Raw genomic sequence first — 12308 nt, 5'->3', positions numbered from 1 at the left:
CATTAATAACTTGGTATGGTAGCTTATCAATCACCCCTTAATGATTGTAATGACATTAGTGACTGTGATTACCTTCCAGCATTTAATGATATTAAAATTTTGGTTTGCATCTATAGCCATCCCTAACATCTTGAAAACCTGTTGAGTGCGGGATGAATTTCATTAGGTTAACATAACACGTTTATTATTTATATACATGAAAACTATGCTTCTGTACATCATTGAAGCACACAGAACAGTCGAAGGGGCCTTCCTTTTAATAGAAAATAGAAATATCAGTCTCATTGTCTATGTAATTATGTACAACGATGCTACTGACGATATGGAAAAGAGTGTTCGAACACCAAATCAATTTTCTCAATAAGAATGAATGAAAATAGCATTAATTAGTTCTGTACACAAGGGTGCCCCTGTTGTGAGCCAGTTTTACACAAAGTTTACATGAAGTGCAGAAAATTTTGTAATTAATAGAACATACTTATGCAGTATATGGAATAATTAATCATTGACTTCACTTTACTTGTAGTAGGAGAGTGAATGACTTGAGTGGAAGATGGTGAGGAGTAGAGGTGTCAGTGTTACTTGAAAGGGGTGTTCCCCCCCTAATGTTGGGTAACTGCCCTTCCAGAGATCTTTCTCTTTTTTTATGGCACTATTGATGCATTTGAGGACCCTTTTACCAAAAGCTTATCAAGAGAGGAATATTTCAGCCTTTATTTTAAGATGTTTCTGGTCACTCCATGTATTGTCATTTTAAAAATCGCCTGCTCTGCATGCTGCTGCCTTAAGTGATAAATATTTATCTACAAAATTTTGCCATTGCCTTTATCACTGAACTAGAGACAAGATTAACTCCCTCCTCTTCATTTGAAGTATTGTGTGCTATCTTACCATTGTGCTTGGATAAAAAAAAATAAAGGTCATCAACGAAAAAGTTGATGGAACAATGTTTTGAAGGCTGGGCTGTATCTGGATGAGATCAACACTAAAGGGCTCGGTTATCTCATCTTAGTCCTTTCAAGTTCTTTCAAGCTGTTCCACCTCCATTTTTTATTTCTTGGACAAAATATGTATGAGGATACCGTTCAATCTAAATTATACAAGTTCTGGGGTATTCAATAGCCAAGGTATTACTTTAATTTACAATATCGAATTTTCATATCTGGATTCTGGTGTCTGATGTGGCGCCAGTTGGAATCCATATAAAACCATCTGCCGCTACACAGTTATCTTTTAATTGTACTTAATACAGACCTTTACTGTCTTATGAATTTATCATTAACAAATGTTATCTTGCATCTAATATCAATGTACAGAATAAAACTGAACACAGATAGAGATCGCAAGCGCGTAATTAAGAATAAGTTAGTCCCTGGTTCAATTATGAAACTAGTGCTTTCGTTTTCTTTAACAGGAGCAAAACAATAACAAACCATTTTGTGCAACCTATGAGCATTATCTATCAAGATTATTGTAGTGAACATTATATTATTAACATCTTGGATAGATATTAAAATACGCACTAATACTGTATTTAAATATCGATTGATAAGTAATAGGTTAAGATCCATGAATTTATCGTAAACTTATCAGGCGCAGGCGACTGTCAGAAACATTGCGAATTATTAAGGATTATTAATTTGAGTGTATTGACACTTTTAGGAACCTCGTGGATTGTAATAGAAATAATATCGAATTAGGAAATTAAAAGTTTACAAGAGAAAGCAAGTACATCTAATAAATTCAAAAGAATAGTTTTATATGTAGTAGGTTGGCCATGGCACCAGCCTCCTGTAGAGATACTATTGCTAAAGAGTTATGGGGTCCTTTGACTGGCTAAACATTACTACATTGGATCCTTCTCTCTGGTTACGGTTCTTTCCCTTTGCCTACACATATATACACCGAATAGTCTGGCCTATTCTTTACAGATTCTCCTCTGTCCTCATACACCTGACAAGACTGAGATTATCAAACAGTTCTTCTTCACCCAAGAGTTTCACTACTACACTGTAATCGTTCAGTGGCCACTTTCTTCTTGGTAGTGGTAGAGGAGACTCTTTAGCTATGGTAAGCAGCTCTTCTAGGAGAAGGACACTCCAAAATCAAACCATTGTTCTTTAGTCTTGGGTAGTGCCATAGTCTCTGTACCATGCTCTTCTACTGTCTTGGGTTAGAGTTCTCTTGCATGAGGGTATATTTTGGCACGCTTTTCTATCTAATTTCTCTTCCTCTTGTTTTGTTTAAGTTTTTACAGATTATATAGGAAATATTTATTTTAATGTTGTCACTGTTCTTAAAATATTTTAGATTTCCTTGTTTCCTTTCTTCACTGGGCTATTTTCCCTGTAGGGGGGACCCTGGGCTTATAGCATCCTGCTTTTCCAGCTGGGGTTATAGCTTAGCAAGTAATAATAATAATAATAATAATAATAATAATAATAATAATAATAATAATAATAATAATAATAATAATAATAATAATAATAATAATAATAATAATAGAGCAACACAAAAGGGCTCAGTTATCTCATTTTAGTCCTTATAAGTTCTTTCAAGCTGTTTGACCTCAATTTTTTTTATCTCTTGAACAAAATATGTATGAGGATACTGTTCAACCTAAATTATACAATTCTGAGGGATCGAATTTTCATATCTGGATTCTGGTGTCACTGATGTGCCGCCAGTTGGAATCCATATAAAACCATGTGCCGCCACACAGTCGTTTTTTCGTTGTATTTAGTATAGGCATTTACTTCCTTAGGAATTTTTTGTTTAAAAAAAAATGTCATCTTGCATCTGATATCAATGTACAGAATGAAATAGAACACAAATAGAGAGCGCGAGTGCGTAATTAAGAATAAGTAAGTCACTGGTTCAATTATGAGACTAAGGTTTTCGTTTTCTTTAACAAGAGCAAAACAATAACAAAACGTTGTGTGCAACCTATGAGCATTACCTATTCAGAAAATGTAGTGAACATGATATCATTAACAACTTGTTTATATATTAAAACAAACAGTAATATTGTACTTAAACATAGATTGATAAGTAAGAGATCACCGTCCGTGTGTTTATTGTAAACTCATGAGTCGCAGGCGACTGTCAGAAACCTTACGAATTATAAAGGAATGTTAATTTGATTGTGTTTGACACTTATGAAGCTCATGGATAATACTAGAGGAATAATACTAGAAATAATATTGAGTTTAAAAGTTCACAAAAGAAAGCCAGTACGTCTAATAAATGCAGAAGAATATTTTGTACATAGTAATTATTAGAAACACTACTGATCACGCGTCTCTTTTCAATGGGTTGCACGCTGAATGTCAACCACGGTGCGCATCACCGTAGACTACGATAGCCGCTTCTGTCATGTCGTACGTGCTTCCTCATTATTACGGGAAAAAGAAGAAAAATTAAGGTCCTGGCGACGCAGTTCTTAATATTCTCATCTGCATAATCGGTCAGTAAACATAGAACTTTTTGATATAGATGATATTATGGTATATGTACACATCAGAAGACTAGTAGGGGAACTGTCAGTATCTGAGGTTGTTGCTTTGCTCATTTGGTAATAACAGCCTAACGAAACTGGGTATTTTGCATAAGTTGACTTATGTTAAGTGGACGACAGTGGAGTCTTTATCACTGAAAAAAATAAAATAAAAGGGACGCAACCATGAGACTATCACCTGACGTAGGGAACCCCTTGAAAATTACCGAAATCTCCTACAATATCACTGCAAACCCTTTGAAATCGATAAATATGTGTTTTTATCAATTTACATTATTTTTTTAGTAAATTTATTAAAATGCATATTTTAAAGTTTTTCTATATACCCTTTACACAATATATGAAAGGGTACAGAACCTAACAAACCCACGTAACCTAACCTAGTAGTTCCCTGGTCACAACCCCTAGGCGGGGGAAATCCCCCGGATCCCCTTCCCAGGTCAGAACCCCTAGCCAAGGTTTTACCTGCAAATATAGAAAAAATATAAATGCTAAAAACATGAAAATAACGCATTTTAATAAAAACACATTATTTATAGATTTCTAACTGTTTGTAGTGATATTGTAAGGGATTTCGGTAATTTTCAAGGGGATTCCAGTAAATCCGGGGGATTCCAGTAATTCGAGGTACCGCCTGATGTAAGGTTCCCAACCTATCTTAACCTAGAAGCCATAGCCCAACCTGAGGTGGGGTTCCTTGCTACTCCCTTTGATCGACGTATCCTTAGCTTACCCTAAGGCCAAGTCTTAACCCAGTGTTTGTTTCTCAACCAGGTTCACTTCTGGCTACCTGGCAAGGTAATACAATCATAATAATTTGTAAATTGTAGAACTAGTTTCATATCTTATTTCATACTACACTACTAGGACAGGATCGCCAGAAAATAAAATAAAAAAGACAGAAATCAGATGTTTTTTTTTTCCTGGGAATTATAACTCAATTACAGGAGCCTTTGTAAATCAGCAGCCAGTTTCTCCTTTGTGGAGTAAAAATGGACATCATCTAAGCTCAACTTTCCCCCTAACCTAATCTACAAGCCGTGTGCTTACCTACTTACCTAACCCCCCCCCCCCCCCCCGTACACTGCCGTATTCTAAGTTAACCGTAAACATACATACAGGTGGCCGCTATCATACATATACCCAAAATTATATATTAATGAATTCACTAGTTTTGTAAATGCTTGTCCCAACAATCTACATATTAGGACCCCTCAGCGCACGAATGTCGGATACGTGCGAGAATAACTAACAAGAAATGTGTTGGAACACCAAGAAAACCCCTAGTTTTGTGCTTGGCATTTCGTACTATATAAAAAAAAAACTGAAATTTCACTCATTTGTCCCTATGCTCTACACACTAGGAAAACACTGTATGAACATGTTGGAAACCCCCCCCCCCCCCTCCTGAGAGACACAGGTGAGACCCTGGGACTTTGGGTGTGCAAAAAACAACCTAACCCATTAGTTCCCAGGTCACAACCCCCTAGTGGGGGCCCAAGCCCCTGGACCCTCTTCACAGGTCACAACCTAACTTAGTAGTTCCCAGATCACAACTTGTCGGGGACATGCTCCCGGACCCCCTTCCCAGGTCACAACCCCTAGCAAAATTTGTAAAAGGCAACAGAACCTAACAAACCCACCTAACCTAACCTATTAGTTCCCAGGTCACAACCCCTAGCCGGGGCCAAGCCCTCTGACCCCCTTCACGGGTCACAACCCCTAGCAAAATTTGTAGAAGGCAACAGAACCTAACAAACCCATCTAACCTAACCTATTGGTTTCCAGGTCATACCCCCTTGCCGGGGCCAAGCCCCCGGACTCCCTTCACGGGTCACAACCCTTAGCAAAATTTGTAAAAGGCAACAGAACCTAACAAACCCACCTAACCTAACCTATTAGTTTCCAGGTCACAACCCCTAGCCGGGGCCAAGCCCCTGGACCCCCTTCACGGGTCACAACCCCTTGCAAAATTTGTATAAGGCAACAGAACCTAACAAACCCATCTAACCTAACCTATTGGTTTCCAGGTCATAACCCCTTGCCGGGGCCAAGCCCCCGGACTCCCTTCATGGGTCACAACCCTTAGCAAAATTTGTAAAAGGCAACAGAACCTAACAAACCCACCTAACCTAACCTATTAGTTTCCAGGTCACAACCCCTAGCCGGGGCCAAGCCCCTGGACCCCCTTCACGGGTCACAACCCCTTGCAAAATTTGTAGAAGGCCACAGAACCTAACAAACCCACCTAACCTAACCTAACGTATTAGTTTCCAGGTCACTACCCCTAGCCAGGGCCAAGCCCCCGGACCCCCTTCACAGGTCACAACCCCTAGCAGAATTTGTAAAAGGCAACAGAACCTAACAAACCCACCTAACCTAACCTATTAGTTTCCAGGTCACAACCCCTAGCCGGGGCCAAGCCCTCGGACCCCCTTCACGGGTCACAACCCCTAGCAAAATTTGTAGAAGGCCACAGAACCTAACAAACCCACCTAACCTAACCTAACCTATTAGTTTCCAGGTCACTACCCCTAGCCAGGGCCAAGCCCCTGGACCCCCTTCACAGGTCACAACCCCTAGCAGAATTTGTAAAAGGCAACAGAACCTAACAAACTCATCTAACCTAACTATTGGTTTCCAGGTCATAACCCCTTACCGGGGCCAAGCCCCCGGACTCCCTTCACGGGTCACAACCCTTAGCAAAATTTGTAAAAGGCAACAGAACCTAACAAACCCACCTAACCTAACTTATTAGTTTCCAGGTCACAACCCCTAGCTGGGGGCTTGTAGCTAGGGCAAGCCCCCGTACCCCCTTCCCTGGTTACAAAATAAAAAATAAATCCTTACAGTACAGTATGATAAAGTGAATCACAAGTAAATCTCTCTCCTACACAATAAAAGCAATGGGTAGCACTCTGAATTATATCCTTACTAAACTGTAATAAAAATGTTACTTAAGATTACCTTTATGTGAATATTTTACAACAATTGCACCTCCAATTATTCATGATCGTCCTTAAAGCATCAAGCTGATCGATGTGAGTAGTAAGTTCAACCACATCGCTCAAAGAAAAACTAAAGGACTTACGTCTTTCCATCACAGCGGTTAGCGTTAGAAAGGCCAACCTTTTAGGCTCGGTCAGGTCAATCTTGGGTCACAGCAGGGGTTAAAAATTTTGAAATCACATGGCCAACAAAAGCAGGCCTACAAGGGCACTGTAAAGAAAGGTTAGTTCGGCTGGGCAGATTGACACTGGCTTAGTCCTACTAAACGTCTTAACTAGTTATTGCCTATCCTAACTTTTGGATGTATATACTGTATTACAAATTAGTTTTCTGCATAATTCCGGAACATGTCCCAACAAACTACAATCTTAACTATAGGGTAAGAATGTAGATTGTTGGGATTAGCAAAAACTTAAGTTTGAACATCACTAAATTTCCAAGCGTGTGCCACCAGCTGATAGGCGAACGGAGCGATTGAGTAACTTGGCCATGTCTTCAGCGACCGATGCATTATAACGACCTTTTCCCTACCTAACATTTTATGATGATTATTACAGGAGTATTAAATGCCACTGTAAAGGATGTGCCCCAACCAACTACAGACTTGACCTAGAGGTAAGAATGCATATTGATGGGACAGCATTAAATTGTAAAAACGAACGCTTCATAGCCTGGGACGACAGGCTCTATCTATCAGGAAATTTTGAAAGTAAGGAGGAGCTACCCGTGACTTGTGTGCGGACCGGGCTGAACTTAGAAAATATTGCCGTGGTAAAGGTAAATCATTTTATGTAAAATGATGAATTAACTTCATATTATGGTATATCAGATCATAAAGAACATTTTCCCCATAAAGTAAAAGGATTTGACAAGTAATAAGAAAGATATCGCTTGTTCCAACAGACTACATTCAACCCATATTATAGTTTAACATGGGACAACATTTCTAAAAGAAAAAAAAAATTTCTAGGGTAAATTGTGTGCTTTAAAGGAATTTGACCTGCATTTCAGCAAATAATCCTGTTATTCCCCCCATTCCCAATGGACACAGGTGAAACTGGGGCTTTGGGTGGGAAAAAAAAGGAAATAAAAGAAAAATTCATTGCAAACACACTTCAGTATAAACTGTTGGTAAAATAGTTTGTCTCACAAGAAATGTTTTTCATGAACGAAAATACTATAGATTTCAAGATTCGTCTAAAAGGCTACAAAACCTAATACTCCCGTATCTGACCTAACCTAACCTATTAGCTCCTTGGTCACAAACCCCAGACTCCCCCCTTCCCAGGTCACAGACCTAGCTGGGGCAAGCCCCTGGACCCCCCTTCCTAGTCACAAAGCATAAAAGTAAATCACAGATAATGCCCTACCCTATTTCCTTTATTTGCATGAACACTATAACTACAGTGGTGTCCTAAAAGTAAATTACAAATAATGGCTTACCTTACATGTAGATACTGTACATGTAAACCGTAGGATATAAACAAACAAAAATAGAAATAACTCAGCAGCATAGATGGACAATTTGTTCCGTAACTGGAATACAAACCACGCTATTTAATAGGGGTATTACTTTCGGCGTAGCTGAAATGACCAGCCATTAATTTTTAACGAGGGTTTACTACTCATACCGCTAGTTAGCGGGGGTAAAGTAGGGTAGCTTGATACTCCCCCCCTCACACACCTGTGCTTGAGCTCACTTTGCTCTCGGCTTGGATGGTGGTCGGACATGTTCGCTCTCATCCTCGCCGTCATATTGGCAGCCATTAATGCTTTTTTCTTTCTTTTTCTAGTTACTGTGTATGTGAAGTTGGCTTCTACGACCATGCGCACCTGCCCTGGTTTTCCCGACCGCCCCTGTGGAACGTTCATGTCAGCGGTCGAGACTGATCCTCACGCCCTCTGTCCTTCTTGTAGGGGCTAACGGTGTGATAGTGTCAACAAGTGTAGGGAGTGGTCTGCCTCCCAGTGGGAGAGGTTTTCGTGATGACGGAAGAAGTCCAACGGGATATTTCTCCTTCGAAGGGAGAAAAACCCAAGGCCTCTTCTTCCGTTGCCCAAACCTCCTCCGAATCTCCCACTTGGTCGGTCTCTTTTGAGAGACCATCGAGTGGTAGCGTAGACCGAATTATTTCTAACCAAACTCGGGTCTCGAGAGATGACGTTGCTTCCCCTAGCGAAGCAGCTCCACCCTTCCCCCCGGGGGAGGACATGTCACTAACCTCCCTCTTTCAGCTTTGGTCCTCCTTGGGGCTTACGGGTTCGCCCTCCAAGGAGGTTTTGCTTGATTACATCCGATTGGGTGCTGCTTTTCAAGCAATCATCGTCACCGTCAGAGGTTGATCCTCTGTCTCTTGTCGACGTTGTGGTGTCAGAGGTATCCAATGCGGTTTCACCCATCTCCTCTTCCACTCCAGACTCTACGGTAGCTGACGGCTTAGTTTCTCCCGTTCCTGATCACTATACGAGGAGGAAACTACGTCCATCGTCAGTCTCTACTGCTAGTGTTTTTCCTCCTCGGGGTAGTTCACTTACAGAGACTCCTCTTTGGAGGACTGCTGAAGGTCAGGTTGCTGATCCAACAGCCCCCAGAGGGCGCATCCGTCGGAAGGCTTGCCTTCATCTTCGCCACAGAGGCCTTCCTTCACCTGTGGTGAGGAGGCACCTCTTTGGTTCGTCTAATATGCAATTCCCCGTAGAGGAGCCTCTCGACCGATCATCCGTCACTGCTCCTGCATTGGTCCTGGACCTCTCTGCAGATCGTTTGCGATCTCCTTCCGTGAAAGGTCGTCCTTTTAAAGGACACGTCGACCCTCCACCCGACAGACCTGCCGTCGCCGTTTCTGCATGGACCTAACAAGGCTCCAACCGAACGTACTATTGCGCGCCAACAATCTACGCGCCCACGAAACCTGACAAGCGCTCGTCAGTAGCTCTTCAGGCCCAATCACTAAAGCGCGCTGATCTTCCTTCTCACCCTAACACAGGGCATCGTCAAGAGTGTACGCACTAACATGCGCATACGCTCCAAGAGCATAGCTCCACCACGCGCCATGCGTGCCCTCATGCGCACATGTGCTAACGATCTCCTGGCCGCCCACGCCCCCTACACTTACGCGCCAGTGCCCACCTGCACGCCAACACTCATCTGCGCGCCAACGTTCTCCTTCGCACAAATTACCTGCGCGCCATCGTTCTCCTGTGCAACAGTGCTCTCCCGTGTGCCAACATCCTCCTGCACGTGCGCGTACGCCCCCTACAGTATACTCTCCTGTGCTGCGCACCATCCTACGTGTCAGGTAAAACCTGCACGCCAACTTTCTCCTGTTAGCAGGCCTACAGATGAGTCAGCCATGCTGGCTTCACCCGCGTGCCATCCCTTACCAGCGCACCACCCTTCTCCTGCGCGCGTCATGCGTACGCTAACCAACCCTCGCCTAGGGATGCCCGCCAACATTCTCACGCGTGCCTGCGCGCTAGGGGACATTCTCCTGCATGCACGCGCCCTATGGCTGTTAAAGATGCGCGCGAACACACTCCCACGTTCACATCGTGATTCTCCTGCGCGCACGCCATCAGTGTCCCTCGTGCACATCGTGATTATGGTGCGCGCGCCACCAATCTCTCGCGCGAGAGCCCTGATATTCTCCCTCGTGCGAGCCCCGATATTCTCCCTCGCGCGAGCCCCGATATTCTCCCTCGCGCGAGCGTCAGTATTCTCCCCCCCACGAGCCTATGCATCACAAGGAACGACATCCGGTAAGGTCCCCATCGCTTCATTCCCCTCCCTGCAAGCGCATACCACCGCGTATTGTGGGGAAGGGAAACTTCCAGAGGGGTTCAGGATCCCAAAGCTACCACGGACGAACCCACCTATTACAGTGACTCCTCCCAGGGATCCTTCAGGCCCTTTCCCTTCAAGGGGTATGTCTGACAATGCGTCTGTCAGCCAACATCCCTGGTTTGGTGCCCTGATCAGAGCCGTAACTCAGGCTTTCAAGTCTGTCTGTCGGGGATAGAAGGAGACTTCGCTGCAAGTCTTACAACAGGAGGAGACCAGCAAGAGTCTGGCAAGTTCTGACTCTAATGAGGGCTCTCAGCGGGTTTTCCAACCCAGAGATCCCTCCTCGAGAGGGCAAAGACACGTTCTTAGACCGCGTCTTTGGTACTCAAAAGCCCTCCATGACCAGTGCAGCCCTGCCCTGGTCACAAGTGGTAAAGAGTACCAGGGACAAGATCTCCCAGCAGCTCTCCGAGATGTCATCCTCCAACTGTTCCGGTACCACCAACAAGCTCCTCCCACCTCCTCGCATACAGCAGAGGAGGTACTTCAAGATCCCAGAGAAGCCTTGTCTAGCTCTTCCACTTCACCACTCGCTGGAAGAGCTAACCAGAGAAGTCCCTCTTGAGAGACTCTCCAACCAGCAGGTCTCGTTCTCGGCAGCCGAGATCCTCAATCAGGAGAAGGTTGCGAAGTGTGCTATGCAAGCTACTTCGTGGCTCGATATCTGGTTGGGGACCTTAGGTATCCTGATACGTTCAGAGGATTTCTCCAAGGAACGTAACAGGAAAGCTTTGGAAACCCTCCTTCTCTCAGGTACTCGCACGATCGAGTTTCTTGCCCACCAAGTCTCGAACATGTGGGCAAATACCATCCTGAAACGTCGGGATGCAGTAGCTGAGAGATTCCATCAGAAGGTCCTTAGCGTCTAGATCAATAGTCTCAGACATTCCTCCAAGGAGGGGTCTGCTCTTTTCGAGCCTAAGGATGTGGAACATGCTGCCGAGAGGTGGAGGAAGTCACATCTAAACTCCCTCCTTCATAGGGCTTTAACATCCAAGCCCTATAAGCCTCCAGAACCACAGCAGTCCCGTCCAGCCAAGACCACAACGACGACAACAGCAGCGAAGACGATGGTGTCTAAGCCCTTTCCTGTCAAAGAGAGGAAAGGCAAAATGTCCTCCAGGGGAGGCAAAAATCCTAGAGGGAGCAGCTGGGGCCACAAACGCTAGGTTAGGCAGTCCCCCTGCATTTCCACTGGTGGGATGCCTACAAAGTTGCTCAAACAGGTGGAAGCAACTCGGGGCCAATTCCTGGACAATCTTCGTGATTAGTCTAGGATATCACGTCCCGTTCATAACATCTCTACCTCCCCTGACGACGAATCCATTGTCATTGAACTCTCTTGCCATGGGATCGGCAAGGGAGCAGGCCCTTCTGGCAGAAGTACAGACCCTATTGAAGTAGGGGTAATCAGGAATTGTTCTCCGTGCTCATAACACTAATGAGAATTTTACTAGTATCCATGATCGTAACCAGTGCTTAGTCTCCCCGTTCAGACACACAACAATGACATTCCCTCTCATGCTTTTAGATGGGAATACTGTACAATCCTTCGTTTCCTTTTAATTCTTGTGTTAGTGGAAATATTCTGTATGTTTGTGTGTTAGAGAACTTGATCACCTGTTACCTGCTCTTTCCACATGGCTTGTCCACAAACTGAATAGTTCTTGTTCCCAATCAGGAAAGGGATCATCTGATCATCATGGACCTCTCTCAGTGCTCATACAAGCAATAAGATGTTCCATTGTTTATGCTGAATTGTGAACAAGGGTCATTATAACCTACTGATTGATAATCACGCGACATGTCCATGTGCTGCCTGATACCTTGCTTACCTGTATTCTCCTCCTGTTATGGAGGGCATGAATGACAGACAGGTTATATGTCTGACCTGGATCATTCTTACTTATGACTTGGTATATTCTCAACCTTTTTTCG

The 12308-nt window shown here is 43.6% G+C and overlaps 1 protein-coding gene across 1 annotated transcript in view; it reads left to right on the top strand.

Annotated features, from left to right (window-relative positions):
• The first annotated feature begins 3320 nt into the window (after positions 1 to 3320).
• LOC137655871 (SRRM2 protein homolog rsr-2-like) overlaps positions 3321 to 12308 on the top strand; it is a 325653-nt gene continuing 316665 nt past the window's right edge. The window contains exon 1 of the mRNA XM_068390067.1: positions 3321 to 3466. The gene's annotated coding sequence lies outside the window, so the exon portion shown is untranslated. The remainder of the gene's footprint in view (positions 3467 to 12308) is intronic.

This window comes from Palaemon carinicauda, chromosome 16, assembly GCF_036898095.1.
Source record: "Palaemon carinicauda isolate YSFRI2023 chromosome 16, ASM3689809v2, whole genome shotgun sequence".
NCBI classification, from domain to species: Eukaryota; Metazoa; Arthropoda; class Malacostraca; order Decapoda; family Palaemonidae; genus Palaemon; species Palaemon carinicauda.
This window is presented reverse-complemented; position numbering and strand designations above follow the sequence as displayed.